Consider the following 19,303-nt stretch of genomic DNA (forward strand, 5'->3'; position numbering starts at 1 on the left):
ATCACAAATCTCAGACTGTCAAACAGAGAGCACATACCTTTTTTTTTTAATTTAATTTTATTTATTTTTTTATACAGCAGGTTCTTATTAGTTATCCATTTTATACATATTAATGTATATATGTCAATCCAGTATACCAATTCATCACACCACCACCCACCACTTTCCCCCCTTGGTGTCCATATGTTTGTTCTCTACATCTGTGTCTCTATTTCTGCCCTGCAAACCGGTTCATCTGTACCATTTTTCTAGGTTTCACATATATGCGTTAATATACGATATTTGTTTTTCTCTTTCTGACTTACTTCACTCTGTATGACAGCCTCTAGATCCATCCGTGTCTCTACAAATGACCTAATTTTGTTCCTTTTTATGGCTGGGTAATATTCCATCGTATATATGTACCACATCTTCTTTATCCATTCGTCTGTTGATGGGCATTTAAGTTGCTTCCATGACCTGGCTATTGTAAATAGTGCTGCAATGAACATTGGGGTGCATGTGTCTTTTTGAATTATGGTTTTCTCTGGGTATATGCCCAGTAGTGGGATTGCTGGATCATACGGTAATTCTATTTTTAGTTTTTTAAGGAACCTCCATACTGTTCTCCGTAGTGGCTGTATCAATTTACATTTCCACCAGCAGTGCAAGGGTTCCCTTTTCTCCACACCCTCTGCAGCATTTGTTGTTCGTAGATTTTCTGGTGATGCCCGTTCTAACTGGTGTGAGGTGATACCTCATTGTAGTTTTGATTTGCATTTCTCTAATAGTGATGTTGAGCAGCTTTTCATGTGCTTCTTGGCCATCTGTATGTCTTCTTTGGAGAAATGTCTATTTAGGTCTCTGCCCATTATTGGATTGGGTTGTTTTTTTTTTAATATTGAGCTGCATGAGCTGTTTATATATTTTGGAGATTAATCCTTTGTCCGTTGATTAGTTTGCAAATATTTTCTCCCATTCTGAGGGTTGTCCTTTCGTCTTGTTTGTAGTTTCCTTGGCTGTGCAAAAGCTTTTAAGTTTCATTAGGTCCCATTTGTTTAGTTTTGTTTTTATTTCCATTACTCTTGGAGGTGGATCAAAAAAGATCTTGTTGCGATTTATGTCAAAGAGTGTTCTTCCTATGTTTTCCTCTAAGAATTTTACAGTGTTCGGTCTTACATTTAGGTCTTTAATCCATTTTGAGTTTATTTTTGTGTATGGTGTTAGGGAGTGTTCTAATTTCATTCTTTTACATGTAGCTGTCCAGTTTTCCCAGCACCACTTATTGAAGAGACTGTCTTTTCTCCACTGTATATGCTTGCTTCCTTTGTCATAGATTAATTGACCATAGGTGTGTGGGTTTATCTCTGGGCTTTCTATCCTGTTCCATTGATCTAAATTTCTGTTTTTGTGCCAGTACCATATTGTCTTGATTACTGTAGCTTTGTAGTATAGTCTGAAGTCAGGGAGTCTGATTCCTCCAGCTCCGTTTTTTTCTCTCAAAACCACTTCAGCTATAAGGGCTTTTTGTGTCTCCATACAAATTTTAAGATTTTTTGTTCTAGTTCCATAAAATATGCCATTGGTGATTTGATAGGGATTGCACTGAATCTGTAGATTGCTTTGGGTAGTATAGTCATTTTCACAATATTGATTCTTCCAATCCAAGAACATGGTATATCTCTTCGTCTGTTTGTATCATCTCTAAATTCTTTCATCAGTGTCTCATAGTTTCCTGCATATAGGTCTTTTGTCTCCTTAGGTAAGTTTATTCCTAGGTATTTTATTATTTTTGTTGCAATGGTAAATGGGAGTGTTTCCTCAATTTCTCTTTCAGATTTTAATCATTAGTATATAGGAATGCAAGAGATTTCTGTGCATTAATTTTGTATCCTGCAACTTTACCGAATTCATTGAGTAGCTCTAGTAGTTTTCTGGTGGCATCTTTAGGATTCTCTATGTATAGTATCATGTCATCTGCAAACAGTGACAGTTTTACTTCTTCCTTTCCGATTTGTATTCCTTTTATTTCTTTTTCTTCTCTGATTGCCATGGCTAGCACTTCCAGAACTGTGTTGAATAATAGTGGTGGGAGTGGACATCCTGGTCTTGTTTCTGATCTTAGAGGAAGTGCTTTCAGTTTTTCACCACTGAGAATGATGTTTGCTGTGGGTTTGTTGTATATGGCCTTTATTATGTTGAGGTAGGTTCCCTCTATGCCCACTTTCTGGAGAGTTTTTATCATAAATGGGTGTTGAATTTTGTCAAAAGCTTTTTCTGCATCTATTGAGATGATCATATGGTTTGTTAATATGGTGTATCACATTGATTGACTTGCGTATATTGAAGAATCCTTGCATCCCTGGGATAAATCCCACTTGATCATGGTGTATAATCCTTTTAATGTGTTGTTGGATTCTGTTTGCTACTATTTTGTTGAGGATTTTTGCATCTATATTCATGAGTGATATTGGTCTGTAATTTGCTCTTTTTGTAGTATCTTTCATTTTGGTATCTGGTTTTGGGAGTGTTCCTTACTCTGCAATTTTTTGAAAGAGTTTGAGAAGGATGGGTGTTAGCTCTTCTCTAAATGTTTGAAAGAATTCACCTGTGAAGCCATCTGGTCCTGGACTTTTGTTTGTTGGAAGTTTTTTAATCATAGTTTCCATTTCATTACTTGTGATTGGTCTGTTCATATTTTCTATTTCTTCCTGGTTCAGTCTTGGAAGGTTATACCTTTCTAAGAATTTGTCCATTTCTTCCAGGTTGTCCATTTTATTGGCATAGAGTTGCTTGTAGTAGTCTCTTTGGATGCTTTGAATTTCTGCGGTGTCAGTTGTAACTTCTCCTTTTTCATTTCTAATATTATTGATTTGAGTCCTCTCCCTGTTTTTCTTGATGAGTCTGGCTAATGGTTTATCAATTTTGTTTATCTTTTCAAAGAACCAGCTTTTAGTTTTATTGATCTTTGCTATTGTTTTCTTTGTTTCTATTTCATTTATTTCTGCTTTGATCTTTATGATTTCTTTCCTTCTACTAACTTTGGGTTTTGTTTGTTCTTCTTTCTCTGGTTCCTTTAGGTGTAAGGTTAGATTGTTTATTTGACATGTCTGTTGTTTCTTGACATAGGATTGTATTGCTATAAACTTCACTCTTAGAACTGCTTTTGCTGCATCCCATAGGTTTTGGATCGTCTTGTTTCCATTGTCATTTGTCTCTAGGTATTTTTTGATTTCTTCAGTGATCTCTTGGTTATTTAGTAATGTATTGTTTGATCTCCATGTGTTTGTGTTTTTTATGTTTTATTCCCTGTAATTGATTTCTAATCTTATAGTGTTGTGGTCAGAAAAGATGCTTGATATGATTTCAATTTTCTTAAATTTACTGAGGCTTGATTTGTGACCCAAGATGTGATCTTTCCTGGAAAATGTTCTGTGCGCACTTGAGAAGAAAGTATAATCTGCTATTTTTGGATGGAATGTCCTATAAATATCAGTTAAATCTATCTGGTCTATTGTGTCATTTAAAGCTTGTTTTTCCTTATTAATTTTCTGTTTGGATGATCTGTCCATTGGTGTAAGTGAGGTGTTAAAATCCCCCACTATTAATGTGTTACTGTCAATTTCCTCTTTTATAGTTGTTAGGCCATTGCCTTATGTATTGAGGTGCTCTGATGTTGGGTGCATAAATATTTACAATTGTTATATCTTCTTGGATTGGTCCCTTGATCATTATGTAGAGTCCTTCCTTGTCTCTGGTAACATTCTTTATTTTAAAGTCTGTTTTATCTGATGTAAGTACTGTTACTCCAGCTTTCTTTTGATTTCCATTTGCATGGAATATCTTTTTCCATCCCCTCATTTTCAGTCTGTATGTGTCCCTAGGTCTGAAGTGGGTCTCTTGTAGACAGCATATATATGGGTCTTGTTTTTGTATCCATTCAGCGAGCCTATGTCTTTTGGTTGGAGCATTTAATCCATTCACATTTAAGGTAATTATCGAGATGTATGTTCCTATGACCATTTTCTTAATTGTTTTGGGTTTGATTTTGTCGGTCCTTTTCTTTTCTTGTGTTTCCCACTTAGAGAAGTTCCTTTAGCATTTGTTGTAGAGCTGGTTTGGTGGTGCTGAATTCTCTTAGCTTTTGCTTCTCTGTAAAGCTTTTGATTTCTCCATTGAATCTGAATGAGATCCTTGCCGGGTAGAGTAATCTTGGTTGTAGGTTCTTCCCTTTCATCACTTTAAATATGTCATGCCACTCCCTTCTGGCTTTTAGAGTTTCTTGTAGAAATCAGCTGTTAACTTTATGGGAGTTCCCTTGTATGTTATTTTTCGTTTTTCCCTTGCTGCCTTCAATAATTTTTCTTTGGTTTTAATTTTTGTCAATTTGATTACTATGTGTCTCGGCATGTTTCTCCTTGGGTTTATCCTGTATGGGACTCTCTGTGCTTCCTGGACTTGGGTGGCTATTTCCTTTCCCATGTTAAGACAGTTTTTGACTATAATCTCTTCAGATATTTTCTCGGGTCCTTTCTCTCTCTCTTCTCCTTCTGGGACCCCTATAATGTGAATATTGTTGCGTTTAATGTTGTCCCAGAGGTCTCTTAGGCTGTCTTCATTTCTTTTCATTCTTTTTTCTTTATTCTGTTCCACAGCAGTGAATTCCAGCATTCTGTCTTCCAGGTCACTTATCTGTTCTTCTGCCTCAGTTATTCTGCTATTGATTCCTTCTAGTGTATTTTTCATTTCAGTTATTGTATTGTTCATCTCTGTTTGTTTGTTCTTTACTTCTTCTAGGTCTTTGTTAAACATTTCTTGCGTCTTCTCGATCTTTGCCTCCATTCTTTTCCGAGGTCCTGGATCATCTTCACTATCATTATTCTGAATTCTTTTTCTGGAAGGTTTCCTATCTCCACTTCATTTAGTTGTTTTTCTAGGGTGTTATCTTGTTCCTTCATCTGGTACATAGCCCTCTGCCTTTTCATCTGGCCTTTCTGTGAATGTGGTTTTTGTTCCACAGGCTGCAGGACTGTACTTCTTCTTGCTTCTGCTGTCTGCCCTCTGGTGGATGAGGCTATCCAAGAGGCTTGTGCAAGTTTCCTGATGGGAGGGACTGGTGGTGGGTAGAGCTGGCTGTTGCTCTGGTGGGCAGAGCTCAGTAAAACTTTAATCCGCTTGTCTGCTGGTGGGTGGGGCTGAGTTCCCTCCCTGTTGGTTGTTTGGCCTGAGGAGACCCAACACTGGAGCCTACCCGGGCTCTTTGGTGGGGCCAATGGTGGACTCTGGGAGGGCTCACTCCAAGGAGTAATTCCCAGAACTTCTGCTGCCAGTGTCCTTGTCCTCACAGTGAGACACAGCCACCCTCCGCCTCTGCAGGAGACTCTCCAACCCTAGCAGGTAGGTCTGGGTCAGTCTCCCATGGGGTCACTCTGGGTTCTGATGTGCACACTACTTTGTGTGTACCTTCCAAAAGTGGAGTCTCTGTTTCCCCCAGTCCTGTCGAAGTCCTGCAGTCAAATCCTGCTAACCTTCAAAGTCTGATTCTCTAGGAATTCCTCCTCCCGTTGCTGGATCCCCAGGTTAGGAAGCCTGACGTGGGGCTCAGAACCTTCACTCCAGTGGGTAGACTTCTGTGGTATAAGTGTTCTCCAGAACCCAGCAGTCACAGGATTTGATTTTGCTGTGATTGCACTCCTCCTACCGTCTTGTTGTGGCTTCTCCTTTGTCTTTGGATGTGGGGTATCTTTTTTGGTGAGTTCCAGCGTCTTCCTGTCGATGATTGTTCAGCAGTTGTTATTCCAGTGCTCTCGCAAGAGGGAGTGAGGGCACGTCTTTCTACTCTGCCATCTTGAACCAATCTCAGCACATACCTTTTTAATTGAGGATCTGCCAGGGACCCCGCAGAACTGAAGGCTGAGACTGGCAGTGAGAGTGGTCAGGGGTGGGCGCGGCCCTGCCTGCTGGGGCCGCCAGGGCATCCTCTGAGGGGGTAGGACTGTGCCCAGCTTGGAGGTGATGGATCACCTTGAAAGAGCAGCATGGGCAGGACCCATCTTTTATAAAAGCACTCACTTAGAATTGATGCCTCTCTGTTAGTGGAATAGAGCAAACATTTAGAATTGATGCCTCTCTGTTAGTGGAATAGAGCAAAGTCTGTCTGATATTCTTATGTGGCCAGCTCTGCAAGGTTTCTTCTGCAACTGAGAATGACAGAGCAAGAATGCGTTTCTGGAAGCCAACTAGTCCAAACCCTTCTCCAGAGAAGAGGTGAATGACAAGTCTACAACTAAAATGAAAAGATCAGCCAATCCTTTGTCAGATAAGAAACACATTTGGAAGAAAAAGTAAGCCAGATGGATAGGTGTTTCACAAAACTAAACCAGACTATACCCCAAAATATAATTAGACAACAATATTAACTTTTTTTAAGCATTTAGAGCAGATCACCCTATTTCATAGTCTCATTTCTTAGGCTAACTTACGTTTATCAATTAGCTGACTCTATGTTTATTCTCTAATGATGAGTTATTTGGAATGTAAACATTTTGAAAAAATTAAAATCTTGTATTTCTTTCCTTAAACAATTCTTTCATTCATTTAAAGTCAGTTAAGATTTTATTTGATCTGAGAATTTCTAATTGATTACGAATATAACATATATCTTGAGAGAAAATATGTTCCTCACAATTATGTAACTTCTGTGTCAGAAAACTATTGGGATTCTCCACCACCTTGCATTGTTCAGATTTGTATAAGCTATTGCAAAATACCATCACCTTTTATATTAGTTCCTTTGTTTTAAAAGGCACTAAGTATGACTTCGTTTACTTCTGACGGAATTGCAGTTGATCTAAACAAGATCTAGAACTACAAACCAAGGCATCATTTCCGAAGGAAGCCCCTTGCGCTTTTATTGTAACATGGCTAGCTCACTTTACACTGGCAATCTCTTCAATATCCCTTAGTCACATCTGTTTCATGGATTTACTTGGAAAATAAAAGGGCTGTGAGAGCCTGGAAGGCACTGATGCTGCCACCATGCATGGATTCAATTCCTCGGTCTTTGAAATCGCCTCCCAGACACATTCTGTGCATTTGGTGCCATGTGGAACAACTTAAGCCAGAGAAGACGGCGTCAATATTAGATCAAAAGTATTTTTCCAGATGCCACTTCAAAATAGCAAACAGAGCTGTAGAGCTTACTTCCCAGTGGAGACAGCCTTTGGAACAATGCTTATCATTCACATCTCCTGCTTCTTCGGATTAAAAACATTGATCCATTCTTTTCAAAAGGCCACTGAAATATTTTGTACCCACCCGAAGAGAGTTTAACAGAGTCTATTAAATTCCCACCCTCCTGGGCCTGTGGCTCAGGAGAAGAAAACCAGTGACATGAATAGATAAGAATTAGAGTCTGGAAAAGATACTTTCATTAGGGAAAAAAAACAAAAACAGAGAGATAAAAGGAAGCCAGTTAAAAGGAAAAAAAATGAGGATTCGAGGTACAGATTTCCTTTTAAGTATTTTTGCGTGTTTTTATTTTCTAAGTCCTTCTCTAATTCACTCAGCCAAAGTACTCTGCCTCTCTCAACATTCCAGGGACATTTTATTTAACTGTTCCTCTGCAGGGAATGATATCGTGTACTAAAGAGATTTGGGCACGGTTAAGTGTGAGGTTCTTTGAGGACATGAACCTCATCTTCACTTCACTTTGTATATCCCTGGGTGTCTTCCAAATACAGTCCCTCTCTGTGGTAACAATTCAATAAATGTTGAGTTGAAGAGGAACAGGATGGGATGGAGTGGATGGAACAGGTAAAGGAGAGACCAAGGACGAGATGGGAGGAGTTTGAGACATTTACTCAAAATCAAAACAAGTCCACAAAAACGTATGCAGAGAACAAAGAAGTTTGTTCCAGTTATTCCGTGCAGCTGACAGGGAATGGAGTGGCTATCCTGCTACAGAAAAGCATATGAGTTCTACCACATCTACTCATCAACCACTTCTCCCTCGTATAAAATAAGGGTTTGTATGTGGAGTCAGGAGGGAGAGATTCTCCTGTTCCGAACTCCAGGTGCACCTGCAGCTCTGTCTACACTCCAGCTGCCTACCTCAGCCCAGGCTTCCAGCTGGAGATGCTCTTGCATCGAAGAGCAGGGGTGGCGATGAGTTGAATCTGAAACAGTTATGGGTGAAGGCTTCAGCCTGTTTGACCCCCTATTAATTTAGCTCGGATGTCTCATCACTAAGGAGAAAAAAATTAAAAGAAAGAAAGAAAAGCCAGGTTCCTTCCAAAGTGGCAAAAAGAGCACAATGAAAATGTCTCAATATGTTCTCCACAATCTCACCCAGGAAAGCCACTTCGAAGCTCTAGGTGGAACATGATACTCTTGGATTGTTCCAGAAGTGTTGCTCAATCACAAAAATCTAAACGGTTCCTTGGCAATAAACAAATATGTAAATTATGTTGCTTCAGCATTTTAAGTGGTGGGTAGCCTGAAAATGCTTTCTAAAAAAAGATTAGTCTGTGTGTTAGACAGATGTACTAGACAGACCGTCCTTCTTAATCACTGAAAATAATGCCTCCTTTCCCACTAACTTAATCCAAAATAACCTTATATTATTATGACACTTTCAGAAAGAAAACACCTGTGTATATCACCTGGCACAATTTAAAACTTGTTAACAAGGTGGTGACAAGGAACTGGGTGCCGTTTACCAGTGGTCGCTACATGCTTCCAATACACAAAGTCGATTTTGATCTCCCCAGTTCCTTGCTCACTGGTGGTTTAAATAATTGCGTACCTTCCTTCAGCGAGGTGGGATCACTGTTCTTTGCCAGCAGGTGGTGCAAAAACCATATGGTAGAGGTGGTTCCAGAAAAACAAACGGACGTCTCAAGTTGGGAGCTTAGGTACACATGGACCCTGCTGGTGGAGCTCCTTCTGTAACCTTGGCAGGTGCTACTTCCGTAATATATCACCCCTTCCCACCCGACCACCGGTGATGGGACACAGAGTTGATTGCTAATTCCACACCTTTGGTTGGACACAGAGTTGATCCATTTTGGCCATCATGACGAATTTCATACTCATCAGCTCTCATTGCATTTCCTCTGCTTTCTCCAGCTCCTTGAGGTTGATAACCAGACCAGCCCAAGACCATTAGCCATTCCCAAGAGAGGCAGGTTATTTGTGACGTGACTCCTTCTTCTCACCTCGCCTGGAGGGCCCCGGGTGAGATTGGGGTCCCTAGGTCCGATGGACTCTGTCTACTAAGCTTCTGTTTCCGTTCCTCCACCTCATTCTTTGCTTCCAATCAGAGATGAGATTCTGCACCATCAAAACTGGTCCGAAGCAAATGACTATGATTATTTAGTGACAGAAATAGTGAACCATGGGATGTGTTGTGGAGAACAAACAAAGCCAGTTAAAAATGTAAAGAATTTGCTTGTAGACATTTTGAATAGTTTAAAATCTGCTTGATTATTTCCTATATGATCTCCTTCAAATTCCTTACCTGTTCCATGCCTCGATTTATTTATTTATTTACTTATTTTGGCCACGTGACAAGAGAGGGCACAGGGAAAGTCGAATGAATTGTAAGCACTCAAGAAAAAAGAATAAACTAGACCCAAATTTAATTCTTATTCACTGTACCAGGCACTGTGCTGTGGACTTCCACAAACTTCAGAAAAACAGCTACTAAGGGATAGTTCCAGGACTTAAATCCAAAATCCAGTTGGGTCTCCCAATGTGTTTCTCTTCATATACTGATCCATAAATGCTAATTTGATCTTAGGTTACGGACTCTAGTTTTCAGGTCTGAGCAAGGCCCCAGGTTGAACGTGACACTCAATGCTGTGGTCCTCCTTGGCTGCTGAGGACACGCTGTCACAGGGATGCTGACTGGAGAAGGTCCCCCTCCCAGAAACACACACACACACACAGTTCACTTTAAAATGCACCCCAGTTTTAAATTACTAGAAAGATGGGACATTCTGCCCTATGTCACCGAGACGGCTGGCTGCCTGAGAATAATCTGTTTCCTTTCAACAGAGGACTAAGCACCCAGATTCAAGTAGGAGAGAAGACAAATTTCCCCTCATTCCCCACTCTTCTGTGATAGCCAGAGATACCCTTGGGGAACCTAGACAGGCCTTACATGATCTCACCGCCAGCTGGACCATGCCCAAGACCTGCCCCTTCAGCTTCAAAGCTGAGGCTCCGTTCCCAGGCAGCTCTCTTCCCTTATCTGCACCTGCATTCCAGCGCTCCCAGTGGGCTGGCTCCAGGCAGCTCGCTCAACCCGCTTCCTCCCTTCCTTTGCTCTGCCACCTTCCTCTGCCCCTAAGGGAGCTGCACAGGGGACCCGAACAGTGTCCCGCCCCCAGCCTCCAGGACTCCCAGGTTCCCAGACGAACCCCTTTATTTAGCTATGGCTGTGTTTATGTGCACTTACTTTTCACGAGGATGTAGAGCCGCTCAGATTCATCCCCCTAATTCTAACCAACACAGAACTTTATATGCTCCATGAATGCAGTTTTTATTTGTAGGTTTTCTGTATAATCCTGTGAACTTGTGTGAGATGGCATGTTCTTTACGGATTCGCATTATCCCCTTGACTCTCATCATACTGGCAGTTGTCTGACCTTAAGACATGTGTTGATCCTAATATGTCCTGATATCACACTTAAGAATGTAGATGTTTGATCTGTGTTTTATCCTTTTTATTGCTGATTCTACTTGTGCCTAATTTTTGTACTCAACTTTTGCACTAAGCTTATCAAACGAGTGATCCAGGTGATAGCAGAGACCACCTATCACTTATCATATTAGCCAAATTATTCAGTACATGTTTATTAAGTATAAACCAAATACAAGTCACTGAATTTAGCTCCAGGAAAGAAAAAACTGAAAAAATAATGCTCTCAGTCCTCAAAGAGTTTATTATCTTGAAAAGGGAAAAGATTAAGAATGTACACACACTTCTGCTAAGAAGCAGAACGGGGCACGCCTATCTCAGAGGCATAAACAAAGTGGTCTAGAAACAGACAAGGGAGAGGTCTTTCTGGCAGAGGGCAGGCTGGAGATCGGATGGGGGCTGGGGGGGGTCTGTGCATCTGAGGATAACGGCATTCATATCAGCCGGAGGCGCAGAATGGCCAAAACTGAGAAGAGGGGACCAGCAGTTGACGTCTACTGCAGCTGCAGTTGGCGAGGGAACAGAGCAGAGACCATCAGTAGCACTGAATTGAAAAGGGTAGGGGGTGTGGATTCAAGAGGCATTCAGAGACGGATCCTCAGAATTCGACAAGTGCCCCGTGTGCCCGCAGGACTCAGCAGTGCCCTTCCTAAGCACTGGGCATTGTTGCAAGCGTGTCACGTGTGTTAATGCTGAGTCCTCAGGACGAACTCCCCAAGAAAACCGAGAAGAGAAGGAAATGAAAGAGCAGGTTGAGAGCCAGGTTGCCAAGAGCCTCCAAGGCTCTACGAAGCCGAGACAGGATTCAGAGGCAAAGGGGATTCGTGGTGGCTTTTCAGCAAGATGTGCTCCGGCAACACAGGGTGGTGAGTGGTGGGTGGGCCCTAGAAACTGGCTTGAACCCCAGTCCCTTATCTACTGGACCTGTCTGCTTGGACCAGTTACAGGTGGATAGTCGTCAGTCCCACCTCGTCCAGCTGTAGTGAGGATTAACTAAGTTAACACGTGTAAAACATTGCAAAAGGGGGCCCGGCGTGTGCTGAGCTTAGAGTTACACCTTCAGATCTGGGCTCCAGGCAGGTTAGACGGCAGGTGCACAAGTGAGAGGCCAGGCAGGGCTGCTGAGGTCATCGTAGGCTGGGAGGACACAAAAGTGACCTAAAACTGGAGGGGGTGGATTCAAGAGATACCTAAAGGGAGGATCTCAGAATTCGACAGGGTTGGCTATCTGAGTGAAGCCTCAAGGACGACGTCTCTAGACGTCTCTAGACCAGCACAAGAAAAAACCCCTGTTTGGAGGAAGAGGATGTGTGTGGTGGGTGATTAAGATGGGATCGGACTTGGATGTGTTCAATCTGGTCACTAGTGGAATCCCCAAATAGAGGTACAGAGTAAGCAGTTTCAAATGCTTCCCAAAACACAGGAGAAACAAAACCTATAAGATTTACCCTCTACTATTATTCGCATGGTGAATCTCCACTCAGTCCTCAAAATGTAGCTGCCCCCTCTGTGGACACTATTGTGTGTATCAAATTGCGCTGTATTTGTTTATACGTGTAACTTACTGAGCTCCTTAAGGAAAGTAACATGTCTTGTTTTCATCTTTTTTTTTTTTTTAACCGTATTTGGCTGAATTGACAAAGGGATATAAACATCATCTTTAGAGTGCTGCTAATTTAAATCGCAGAGATGTATGAGGTTCCCAGGGAGGGTGAAAAGAGAGAAGAAACAGAAGACCAAGGGTAAATCTCCCCTTTAGGGGACGCCTACATTTAAAGGTAAGAGAAAGTGGGGAAAGCAGTGAAAATCGGGCCCAGAAGGAGAGGTAGCTGGAGAGTAGAGTGCTGCCTCGGATGAGACAAGAGGAGAGATTTAGAAAAAAGAGAGGTCAGTGGTATCATGCCGAGAGAGGCACAGGAGAGGGAAGGAAAACACAAACGCTGTGGGTGCCAGGACGCTTGAAGGTGGCTGGGAGATACACCAGTTAGGGGCTGGGGGAAGGACCGCGGCCTCATTATGGGGGGCCGACATCCAGGGGACGTGGGCTCAGTAGATCCAAGTCTTCTGAGTTCTGAAGGAAAGCCCGAATGCAGATGCGCGTGTGAATATTAAACCTCAGCAACTAACTCCAGTTCAGAAAATAAAAATGTGACGGCCAGTGCTCTGTGGGGCAGACAAATCCCACCTGCCCTGGAGGCAGCCAGTTTCCAGCACCCAGGCCAGAGTGATGGGGCAGTGGGGGGAGAGGACAGATGCCGAAATGGTGTTCAGTGGTCAGTAGTTGTCAGGACAGGGCAGAAGTCATGTTACAAGGCGAAGCAGTGAGTAGAGCGTTGAGGACACAGAGGCAGGACACACAGCAAGTCATACCTCCTTGTGGTCTCTTGACTTCCTGACCAGGAAGAACAGCCACCTACGGGCGAGCTTGCCTCAGAGGCACCAGGCGCTCGCTTTCGCTCAGACAGCACAGGGAGTTCCATTTACTCGTTTATGAAAGGAAAGCTCAGCGCAGGGAAAATGGAAGTTATTGTCTCTCTAAAAGCCTTTTCCTCTAATACCTGCAGGGGCCAGATAGCCCAGACTGGATTTAATCAGTTAAGGTCAGAGCCATTAGCATCCATTAAGGCGCTGCTATCTGGGGTGTCTTTTGAAGTTCCGTGTGGACCAGGCAGATCCTTTCAAGTCCTGAAGTGATTTTGTTTTGGCTGCGGCCAGCCAGCGGGGGAGCCAAGCCAGGGCCTCAGGGGACCCAGGATACACTGCAAGCTGGGGCCCTGCCATCACCCAGCACAGAAAGGGCTCTGAGCGGGGTCTGCTCCAGGAGATGAGTCTAGCCTCTCAGAGGGTCTCTGCTCTGTCAGCACAAACTGAGTGTCTAGGTCAACTTATCCCATCTACAAAATGGAAATGATGGTAATAAGGCTAAAACCTGATCCAGGAGGTTCCTGCATTTATCATAGTGTAACATGAAATTGAGTACTTAATTGAAGTGTGTGTGTGTGTGTGTGTGTGTGTGTGTGTGTGTGTGTGTTGAATAGAGAGCTTCCATCTAGTTAAAAAATTTAAAAACTGAGATTTTTTTTCTCTTTAGTCCATTAACTCCAAATCACAGAACAGACAGACGTTACAGACGCGCATCCAATGGGCTGTTTATAACCACATTCTTCATTTCGTTGGAGGCACTCGTAATTGTTTCATTTCAAAGACAGTGCTATTTAAAGGTCATGACAAATCTTATTGGAAAGCTCCAGTAAACATACGTTATTTCACTGAGCATTTCTGGAAATTACCTCAGAATTGTTCAAGATGGTACAGGGCAGGTTTGCTTCTCTCAGAAAGAAGCAAATGGTAATTTAGTAGCTGTGGATTCAAACTAAATAATGTTGCCAAAACAGTAGGAAACATCTCACTCAGGACCTTACCTTAACCAGTGGTGATAATTCTCATTTTCATGAAAGCTAAATACAACTTAGGGCTTCTGAAGCTCTCTACTAATGCACAGTGGGTTCGTTTAATGTTTCATCTTTCCACTGCTTTGATGTATGGATTTGTTTATTTTGTCATCATCTTGTTTAAAGACACTCTATGATTATTTGATGGCTATGCCCATTCTTGCCATCCTTGAGATTTTAAAAACTACCTGTCATGGGCAATCACTAGGACCATTCTGCTGAAAGAGAATAATGGGATTAAAATACCACACACATGCAAGGAATATCTAGGAACATAGTGGAGTCGATTTAAATATATACTGAATCAAGGATAAATGCATTGGGTAGAACACAGATACAAGTTCATTCCACTTCAAGGTCTGTGGATACAAAGCACATCTTTCCTCCAGGTAGTGCTGCTGGTGGTGAAGGGCTGGCTTTGGGTGGCCCTGAGACGTCTGTCTCCTTTTGGGTAACTCTGCCCCTGGCAAGGAGCTGGGTGACGGTCACAGGCATGGCAAACTGTTCCACTGTGAACAGGGATTCTCACAGGCTTAAGAGAAAACGTTTTCTCAGAGCACAGCCCTCTGCCCTCAGATTCCACTTCTCACCTTCACCTGGACCTGCTCATCCCTTCAGAGCAAGGGCCACCCTCCCAGTGATGGGCTCCAGGGAGGGGTGTGGGTGAGAAGGCTACGGAGAAGCTGCTGAAGTTCCCTCCTGGACCACAACCTGGGAATTTTACAGATCTCTCACTGCACCACTTTCATCTTAAAAGGTCTGCTGCAGACTGAATGTGTCCCCCAGATCCCTATGTTGAAGTCCTGACCCCCAAGTGGGGGTATTAGGAGGTGGGCCTTTGGGGTTGATGAGGCCATGAAGGTGGGGCCCTCATGAATGGGATTAGTGCCCTTTTAAAAGAGACCACAGGGAGCTCCCTCACCCCTTCCACTATGTGATGTTACAGCTAAAAGATGACTGTCCGTGAACCAGGACTCCAAGTCTGCCTGCTGGCGCCTTGATCTTGGACTTCCCAGCCTCCAGCACTGGGAGAAATAAGTGTTTGCTGTTTATAAGCTGCCCAGTAGATGGTATTCTGTGACAGCAGCCAAACTGATTAAGACAACACTAGAAGTAGAGAACCCCATTCAGGTTTCTCATAATCATGGTTTTTCATAATTAAAATTATGATATGACTTAACAGTGCTTGGTGTCCAGGTGCTTTTAAAATAAAAATGTGATCTCTATAATATTATTATGCTGTAAATAGTACGAAATAGAGTTGGTATGGTTCTTAATAGTCTGCAAAAGCACTTCCCTACAATTTAACTTGTTCAAGCCTAGAAGGGAGGTAACAAACACAAGTGTTCTTACTGTGATGCCCATCTCAGGTGCAGATACTGAGATTTAGAGACATCTAAACTTATGTGTCAGAGTTGTCATCTGTCTGACCTACTAAAAGCCATTCTTTCCCACTTCACACCATTATCCTTGATCAAAATTTTGTAAAATTCCTTTGTTATGCAGTCCTGGGGCAGGTGGAGTTTCTCATCCATTTACACAGTCACTGTAAAGCTGAATCAATAGTGCTGGAAACCTGGATCTAATAGAATCCTTTAAAACGTGGCAAGCACTCAGTACACCTAAAGTAACAAAAAGAACTTGCTGTAGTATTACTCTGCCACATATAGGCCTGAAAATGCCAGTCTGGGGACAGAGGTAGTGGAACCACTGCCATTTTCTCTGGCTGCAGCGGCTGAGTCCTCTGCAAACCACAGAACCCCAGCCCCCAGCATCGCTCCTGCCGGGAGCAAGCGTGCGGTCCATGTTTCCTGACTGCTTGTTGAAACATGCGATTTATTTCTTGCTAAACACTGATTAACGCTGGATTCATTTAAAGTGTTGAATAGTAGACACATCATCAAGCCCACAAATACGTCTCTCCTGTGACTAAACAAAATGTCCACCGACTTAGTATATTTTCCCTCCTTCCTGACTTGCATTCCTATCACGAACAGAAATCCTCTCTAGTGAGCTCTGTGCACCTCGGAAATCTCTCATCACTGTCTTTTTTTCCTCTAATGTCTTTGCCTCAGTTCAGTGACTCCACAATGTTGCTGATTTGATCCTTTCTAAGCTGCTCCGTGAAAGGCAGGCTGCCCGTGTCTACTCACAGGGAAACAACTAGCAAATGGAGTTCCTGAGTTCGTGGAAACCAGCCAAATGCTTCTGGGGCTCCTGCTGGGGCTCCTGCTGGGGCCCGTCCACCTCTGCCGTCACCTAATCACAGTGTTGCTTTTCTCAGGGGACCAGAAACAGCCGTCTTTCTTCTGTCATTCATTATTTCCCTTTTCAAACAGTTTTGAACCGTGTTTTCTATCCATCCTCTTACAGAACTGGATCAAATGTATTCTTTCACGAGGCTAATCTGAAATGTGGGTCTAGAGTACGGGATCTCGAACAATCCTTCCAGTTCCGAAGACACGGGCCCACAGGTAGGGGAAGGCACCTCTTTTGATTTAAAGTTGTCTCATCCAGAGGGAAAAAAAAAAACCAAAGGGATTACTTAATAATTATTTCCAAGGTCCCGTAAAGCCGGCCTCACCCTTAGTAGCAGTGCTTTAAGACAGAAGAGGATGTGGTGGTGCAGTGGTTGAGAGTCCGCCTGCTGATGCAGGGGACACGGGTTCGTGCCCCGGTCCGGGAAGATCCCACATGCCGCGGAGCGGCTGGGCCCGTGAGCCATGGCCGCTGAGCCTGCACGTCTGGAGCCTGTGCTCCGCAACGGGAGAGGCCACAACAGTGAGAGGCCCGCGTATTGAAGAAAAAAAAAAGACAGAAGAGAATGAATGGTCAAAATCAGCGGTTCTCAAGTCGAGGGGGCTCTTTGCCTCCCAGGGGACATTTGCAATGTCTGGAGATATTTTTCATTATCTTGACTGGGGCTTGGGAGCAGCTGCTACTCTCTTGTAGCAGGTAGAGGTCAGGGGTGTGGCTGAACATCCTGCAGTGCAGGGGACAGCCCCCCCGCCCCGCAAAAGAATGTTGTTGTGTGAGATTGACACCTTCCTGACCACCACACACCTGTCTCTGAACCACAAGACTAGGGGAGTTTTCCCAATCTTGCGACAGAGAAAATGCATAAGGGTGTGGTGATGCTTATTGCCATTCTCTGCTCACCTGTTGCTGATGCTGAGAAATAGCTCCGTGATTGCATGCACATCCGTCCCTTCACTGTTGCTCTTCCCTTTGACAAGACTGTGGGGAATGCAGGCTTGCAGAGGGTTTTCCAGAGACCCATGTAATTTTAGACATTCTGGTCTGGATATATTTTTTCTCTTCATTTTCTGAACTGACTTGACTGTAGATTAATATTGTCTTTACTCTGGTTTTAAGGTCTTAAAAGCAACTATAGCCATTTAGAGGGTATCAGATGTCATTGAGGTGAGTAACCGCGATCATCATTAGATCTGACTTGTGTTCCATCTGCCCACTCTGCCTTAAATTGTAGGCTCCATGATAACTAAATTTAACTTGGAAATGTTTTCTGTCGTGTTTATATAACATGTTTTGACCAGCTCTGCCTAGCAGCAAGCCAGAAGAGAAAACCGTAAATAGATTTTAAAAGTTTTATGATTCAGTGCAAACAGTAATCCACATTCAGGGTTAAACCTTGAAATTCCAGAAAGATTTGAAGGTTTTATAAGGTTTACCTACCTATTATGTTAACTTCTACCTTCTTTAGTATCTAACTTAATTGCCTTGAAAGACAGTTCTTACAATGACTGGTTTTGTTTTCTTTGTGTTTAACCTAGATTTTGCCAATATATGTAGCTGATTTCACTAACTCTCAAACATTTGCTGCCTTTGGGGGATAATATCTTTAAAACTATAATAGATGACAATAAGTCTGCCAGGATGCTGTCTTAGGTGGATAAGATTTCCGTGGTGGAGCTAATTATATAGGACACTGGGTGGTGTAGCATTTAAAATCCAGAACCAGAGTCCGACAGCCTGGGTTCATATTCAGCCTTACCACTGGAGGGTGGGAGTGTAGCCACTTGATTCAATCTCTCTGTTTCCTTGTGTGTAGCATGGGAATAATAACTGTATCTCCCTCACAGGTATTTGTCAGAAGTAAATTAGTTAAATCAGTGGTTTTCAAAGTGTGGTCCACAATCTGGTAGCAGCATCACCTGAGAACTATTTGAAATGCACATTTTCTGGCCCTGCCCAGACCCACTAAACCATAAGCCATCCAGGTGGTTCCGATGCACACAGAACTTTGAGAACCACCAAGTTAAGCCACGTCCTAATAAGCATACGGTAAACCTTAGCTACTATTATCATGCCGTCTCTGTAAGGCTTCTCTTTTCTAAAGCAGTTTATACCACTGTCTACTTATTTCTTTGGAAACATCCATTTCTGACGCGCCCTGGCTTCCGTACCCTCCTGGCTTTCAGTCAAGCCCAAAGCGACTCACCCAGACTCCGGCTCCTCCCTCACCCCTCCTCCTTCCTGGCTCTGGGGACTCCCCACCACCCCTTCCCTGCCCCGCGGTCCCCATCCTTCCTCCGTGAGGCCTGCGCAGACCTCGAGGCAGGGGAGGTGCTCTCTTTGCTTTCCCAGAACATATGACAATGTGAGAAAGGGCACATGCCCTGATGCCAGAAACCACAGGGACGTTGTAATGGTTTCCTTTAGGACACAGATCTCCACCTTTGTGGTTCATCACACCGCACAATTGCAGGGGGCACCATTCGTACCATATTCCATGTAACCCTGCCCAGGTGTCTTCCTAAAGGGAATTTTTAGGACAGATAGGGAGGAGAGAAGATGACCTCACAGCCCTGAGAACAGTGTTTTTGGTGAAATGGGGCCCCCGGCACGTCTCAGAGTGCTGGCCTTGCTTGCCCAGCAGAAAGGAAAGGCTCGTTTGGGACTTGGACACCAAGCAGAAAGCAAAGAGGCAGTGTCGTCCTAGAAGGACTTCGGAGGAAGAAAACCTGGTGTGATACCAGCAGCATCCCTGTCCTCACTCAGCTTCACAGATTAATTTAACTGACAGAAAAAGGAAGAGCAAGCTTCCTTCTGAGGAGTGCAGCACAGAAAGGGGAGGGGAGAGAGTGACAAACACGACCTTGGCCAGGCGACCCTGGGCAACATCAACAGTCATAAAGCATGCTGA

At 43.3% G+C, this 19,303-nt stretch overlaps 1 protein-coding gene across 2 annotated transcripts in view; it reads left to right on the forward strand.

Moving 5' to 3' along the window:
• Nucleotides 1-19,303, forward strand: part of TNFRSF19 (TNF receptor superfamily member 19) — a 169,507-nt gene that overhangs the window by 35,177 nt on the left and 115,027 nt on the right. For both annotated transcript variants that reach the window (XM_079903010.1, XM_079903009.1), the window contains exon 3: nucleotides 16,510-16,610. The gene's annotated coding sequence lies outside the window, so the exon portion shown is untranslated. The remainder of the gene's footprint in view (nucleotides 1-16,509; nucleotides 16,611-19,303) is intronic.

Source organism: Stenella coeruleoalba (assembly GCF_951394435.1).
Source record: "Stenella coeruleoalba genome assembly, chromosome: 18".
NCBI classification, from domain to species: Eukaryota; Metazoa; Chordata; class Mammalia; order Artiodactyla; family Delphinidae; genus Stenella; species Stenella coeruleoalba.